Source organism: Antennarius striatus, chromosome 3 (assembly GCF_040054535.1).
Source record: "Antennarius striatus isolate MH-2024 chromosome 3, ASM4005453v1, whole genome shotgun sequence".
Classification (NCBI taxonomy): domain Eukaryota; kingdom Metazoa; phylum Chordata; class Actinopteri; order Lophiiformes; family Antennariidae; genus Antennarius; species Antennarius striatus.
Genome location: NC_090778.1, coordinates 28,184,582 through 28,190,581, shown reverse-complemented (window position 1 = coordinate 28,190,581; position 6,000 = coordinate 28,184,582). Strand labels below are relative to the sequence as shown.

The 6,000-nt window shown below is 46.5% G+C and overlaps 1 protein-coding gene across 1 annotated transcript in view; it reads left to right on the top strand.

Annotated features, from left to right (window-relative positions):
• Positions 1–661: 661 nt before the first annotated feature.
• Positions 662–6,000, top strand: part of rimbp2b (RIMS binding protein 2b) — a 64,496-nt gene continuing 59,157 nt past the window's right edge. Inside the window, exon 1 of the mRNA XM_068310252.1 lies at positions 662–807. The gene's annotated coding sequence lies outside the window, so the exon portion shown is untranslated. The remainder of the gene's footprint in view (positions 808–6,000) is intronic.

Sequence of the window (6,000 nt, the reverse complement as noted above, 5' to 3'; positions counted from 1 at the left end):
ACAGCATAGTGTAATGTTGCTGTCAGCCACAGGGGGCAGCAACGCCACATGCTTGGGTTCCCCCCGCAGTGAGAAAAACCCCGGACGGCCCAAATAATCCCCTTTAATACCCCTCTGCGCTTGATTTCCTGATCTGTGATTGGACAGTAATGGTGCTGCGTGCGACTGGCCCATCAATCACCGACAGGCGGTGCCTCGGGGGGGGCTTCTGTGAGATAATGACCTGTAACTAGGAGAGGTGGGACAGAGCTGAGAAGCACCACCAAACAGAACCAAAACGAACAGGGGGGGGTAACAGAGGCCGAGGTGGGGGGCAGGAGAGAGTACCGGGATCCTCACATGACCTTGCCGGCCTCCATCATGGCTGCTCATCAGGCAACGGGGCGAAGCACGTGGACAGCTGGGGGGCGTTTTAGTCGGGATGGCATGCATCTGCAGAGAATAAGAGAGAAGGAGCGTCTGGGATTCAGGAGAGACGTCCTGCACACTGCACTGCTGTGTGTGTGTGTGTGTGTATGTGTGTGAGTGTGTGTGTGTGTGTGAGAAAGTGAAAGAGCGAGCGAGCGAGAGAGAGAGGAAGGGGGCGTGTTGATGTGTGTGCTCTGCTGCACAGCCACAGTAGCGTGAGCTGACTGATGCTCTCTCTCCCCCCGCGCTGCCTGGCTGTTCCTCTTTCCGCCGAGCGCTGATGAACCATTTTATGCTACAGAGCCGCCGCAGCCGTTGTCCCCATCCCGTCGCCACCTTTCCATCACAGGAGGAAACACCTGCCACCGCATCGGTCCTTTAACCACCACCACTCCCGAGGTACCGTACCGTCCTCCGTCTGCTGACAATCCCGCTGTGTTTTTCTGGGAATTGTTGTGCTGCCTCTGCTGCAGGGTCCGTGTGCTGCTGCTGCTGCCGGTGGGACTCACCTCACCGCCTCAGCCTGTTTCTAGCTGTCCTGTTTGGGACTGAAGAACATCCAGGTTAGGCGAGCTAGAGGACGTTGCACGTTTGCACGCAGTCGGGATCGTTGGGTTGGAGTTTGTCATCCCGACTGGAAGCATCGTTTCTAAAATGGCAGGAGCGGCGTGTCGTCTCCGGCTGATTTCAGGCGTTTTTTTGGGGTTGACATCAGTTCTACACACGTCAGTTGCAGCTTTCTGCAGAGATGAGCCGAGATAGGTGGTGGTAGTAAATGAAGTTTTATTAATGAATCGTAGACGTCAGTGCTAATCGATGGACATTGCGTGCGTGGATTTTATGGTGCGTCGGTGCAGATTACCCATCGGAGTGGGGATTGTAAACAACAGCTGAATCTGTGGCAAACTGATGCCCTTGAGTGTGTGTGCATCAGAAGTTCATGAGTGTAAAGGGCGTTGATGGGCGTAGAGCGCTCAGCTTGTGAGGATCCTATAGGTGGCAGTCATGAGGGGCAGAGGGGTGGCAGGGGGAATAAATGCCCACCAACCCCATGGCTAAACTGGGATGGAAATGTGTTGTCTGTGCGTCCAGGTGTGAATGTTTCCTCCCAAGGTCACTGTTTGGAGGCAGAGTGTGAGAGCATTCCTGATCAGGGCCCCCCCCTCTTCGACACCAGCGGCGAGCTCCCATTCATGCCCACCTTGACAAGCCGTCACGGCCATTCATCATTTCGCCGCTCATCCCTGAGCTGCCAGCGACTCACTTTTCTCTTCATCGCGCTCAGGAGACGAGTTTAACGTTTCCAACCCGGAACATGTTTGTGGCTGCAGGAGAGGAATCAGCCTCAGGTCAGAGAGCGCTGGCAGTAAATCCCTTCATTCCCAGGGAGACTTCATCCAGCACGGAATGAACATTTCATACCGTGATGAAGCATGTTTAATTCGATGTGTTTAGCTAATCATGGTGTGAAAGTAGCGTGAGCTTGCTAGCTAACATTGTCTTATTTACGTACCCGCCACACGTCGAGCCACGTGATCAATTAGTCGAACCCCACTTACAATCTGATTGGAGTCTGAAGACTTAGCAGTTAGCTCTTTGCATTAGCTCTGATGAGAACCTGTCTAGTGGTCTAATCCAGGGGTGTCAAACCCATTTTCACCGAGGGCCACATCAGCATAACGGCTGTAATCAAAGGGCCAGATGTAACTAATACATGTAGCTAAAAATAATAAATGGAACTACTTAATGTTAAATAACTCTAAATTTATGACTTATTCAAGTTCCAAACATTACAGTTAGACAGAAAAAACATGTTTGTTTTGTTTCTCTGTTCTAACATAAATCCTTTTAATTTGTCAGGTTATTAAACCCACAGAACTCCATCAATCAAGGATCAAACTATCAATGAATAGAAAAATAACATCAGACACAAGTTAGAACATTAACTTTGTTCACAACATTTCTGTCAAAGTTAAAAAGGGCTGAATTACTGCATTGTGGGAAATGTAGTTTTTGGCCAAAGAACATTTGACCTATTTACTTTGAGACACTCTGACCTTTTATGCTCTCACCGGCCACATAAAATGATGTGGAGGGCTACATTTGGCCCCCGGGCCTTGAATTTGACACATGTGGTCTAATTGTTTCCTCCTGGAAGGCCTGCCTCCTTTTGATTGAACTGCAGACATGAACCCACAGCCTGGTGAAAATGTACTGGCATTACACCTGATTGACACGCGTGTTAAAGGCATCCATGTGCCTTCTACGGGCCATCTGGCTCGTGTTGTGTTTGGATCTCACAGATATTTAAACAGTCTTCATGGAATTCATTCATCACCTTGTTGCTGTGAGGCGACAGTGTGACCCACTGCGCCATTGTGACGCCCACCTGATTAAATTAATACAAATATTTGTTTTGTATTATAAAATACAGATTTTGTTCCCATTTGAAAATGTGGCTACAAAAGTGAAGTGTGAAAGAGCCCCCCAATTATCCTAATTTATGATTAGAAGTCTTTTCTGTGCTTTGAAAGCACCAAAGGATGCTTCGTTCAATAGAACCAAAAAAAGGAAATACGGATGTATGAATAATATAAGAAAAATCAGTGAATAATAATAGAAAAAAACATGTTTTTAACGTTTCCTGTAAACCAGCGGTCCAATTTAAAGTAAGATATATTCTCACAGACCATCCTCTAAGGTGTGGAGGATAAATCCAACAAAACGATCATGTGACCGAGGCAAGCATCTCCTCAAGTGTCAAGAGTGACTCATAGACAGATGTGGAGGAGAGAATCCACTCACTTAAAACAAAACATCAGAATCAAATCAGAAAGAAAAAAGAAATAATGGAAGTTCTGGATTCTTTCTATGTGACCCGGTACTGTCTGACCTACAGACCGGTACCGGTTCAGGACCTGGGGTTTGGGGACCACAGTTATTAAATTTTGACTGTGATGAACTTCTTCACCACCTGAGAGGATGACTCCTCTTCCTCTCCGGCGTCAGAGCGAAGCTGGACGCGGCTCCTCAGAGGATGAAGCCGTGCGAGAGGAGTGCAGCTCAGCGCTGGGCCTTAGTAACAGCTGTACGGCTGCTAGCGCCTGGACACTGCCTGGATATTGCACGTGACACCCCCACCCCCTCCACCTCAGTGTGAGGCATTAGCGATATGAACAGCAGGGTCCACTGCCGCTGTTACGTAACCCCTTCTTCACTGGGAGACACAGCGAAAGTGCAGCATCACCATCGGCGGTGCGTCGCTCCGGCCCGCGCAGGACGCCGCCACCTCTTCTCTGTTTTCATATGAGGGCAGATTTACATGGATAAGCCTCTGGGGAGATCTGCAGTGTGTGTGTGCTGCGTTTAGCGGTGTGATGATTGCATGTGCGTGTTTACATCCAGCACATGTTGAGCTCCTGCAGCTCAAACGTAACGTGAGCATCGCGCCGTCTGCCTCCATGTCAGCCGTTTGACTGACTGTTGAATTCAGGCTGGAGGTCAGAAGAGAGTCGCTGCTGACGACCTCAGGGATCAGAACGCATTCATTATTGATTCTTCCTGGAGCTGATCAGATGGAAAACACTGATCAGCTGTAAACAGCGTGATGCTAGTTCCTGGCGTGTGCCTGCTATGGTTGCATGTTAGCGTCATGCTACGATTGCAGTTGCAGATGGGACTGATTCCTTTCCCTCTTTTTTCAACATTGCTTTACGTCGTCTTTTTTTAATTTTTTTTTTAGATGTAGCCATAGATGTTCTGGCTCCGTCAGGTTGAGGGCTCGGGATGAGGATTTGCTTTGTACTGAAGTAGGTTCTCTCCGCAGGTTCAGCATTTCTCTGTCTGCTGCAGCAACTCGTCTTTAAAAAGCAGTGGCGGGCCGTGCATTTCACACCTAGGCCTTCAGTGATGTCCTACTTAGTCAAACTTGCATAAATACATCCCATAATACTGTAAGTGGCTCGCACCCCTGCCACCAATGTGGCGTTCAGGACTGAGGCGTTTATAACGTCTCTCAAATAGGACAAAAACCATCACTTCTGCAGAGGCGTCAGCCCCACTACTGTTATTGTCACTCACACAGAAGAACCCGCGACCACACCTTTATAGACGTCACACAACTACGTCACAACAAAACACACTGAAATGACCATCATTTGTGACACCACAGCTAGAGAAACGAAATACAGAAATAAACTAACACACTACTAGATGTTGGATTACCTCTATCATGTATAAAACAGGCTATTTTCCAGCAGTCACGGCATTATAATGAAATGAGTCTCTTTTAAATATGAAAGATTAAACAAAATGCTTGTACTCACCAAAGCAGCTGTTCAAACAGCTTGTTTAAACACAAAATCCATTCTCCTTTCTTTCATCAAGAACACTTCGATGACTTGGTTGTACAGTTTATCAGTGTGTTTTAATTCTAGCAACAAATCCAGAAACTAATTAGCTGATTGGCTATTGCGTCTGTCTATTAACTATTTGTTCCCGTTCACTCACACTGCAGGGAGACCTGCATTCTAGATTCTGAAGGGCCTGAGCAGATTCCATTCAACCTGGCAACACAAGCTAGCTGAATTCTGATTGGATAAAAACTCCCTAATCTCAAAATAGAACACTGACCCAATGTTGGGCTGTGTCATATGATATCCTAATGTATATAAATATTTATGCATACAGTATATTTAAATATATTTATTTACAGAAAATGCATTAAAATATGTACTTTTACCATAATTATTATCATGATTTCTGGTTATGTTAGGCCCTCAGAGAAGGCCTTGCTGGCCCTGACCACCCACCACTGTTAAAAAGCCAAACTGAATGAAAACAACAACCTGCTGCTTCGTGCTTCACCAAAAAAATGATGTAGATCAGGGGGGTCAAATTAATTTCATAACCTGACAAATCCTTTAAATTTGTCAGGTCATTAGACCCACAGAACTCCATCAATCAAGGATCAAACTATCAATGAATAAAGAAAAATAACATCAGACACAAGTTAAGACATTAACTTTGTTCACAACTTTAAATGTTTTTGTCAAAATTAAAATTAGCTTAATTACTGCATTGTGGGAAATGTAGTTTTTGGTCAGAGCACACTTTTGACCTATGTGTTTTTAGACACTCTGACCTTTAAGGCTCTTGACGGCCACATAAAATGATGTGGCGGGCCACATCTGGCCCCCAGGCCTTGAGTTTGAGACGTGATGTAGAGTAAAGCGAACTCTGGTTGATTGGATTTACTCAGCTAACAGCAGAGAAGAGTGTGATCCTCCGACACCGTAACCACGCTCACGTCCTGGATGCTAACGTGCTGGACGGCACGCCGTCCTCCATGTTGGAAGTTAATTGCTCTCGCTTTGATGTCGTATTATTGACACGCAGCGGCGAAGGAACGCCTGCTGTTTCTGCAGCACTTTATATGCTGACAATCTTTAATGGAATACGAAGACGCTTTGTGTTTACATGGGAATGTAATTGATAATAATGTGCCAATCAAGTGAAATCTGGCAGCAGATTACTGGGCGGTGGGGGTGGGGGTTGACTACAGAATCTGGGGGTGTTTTGATGTTTTTCTGC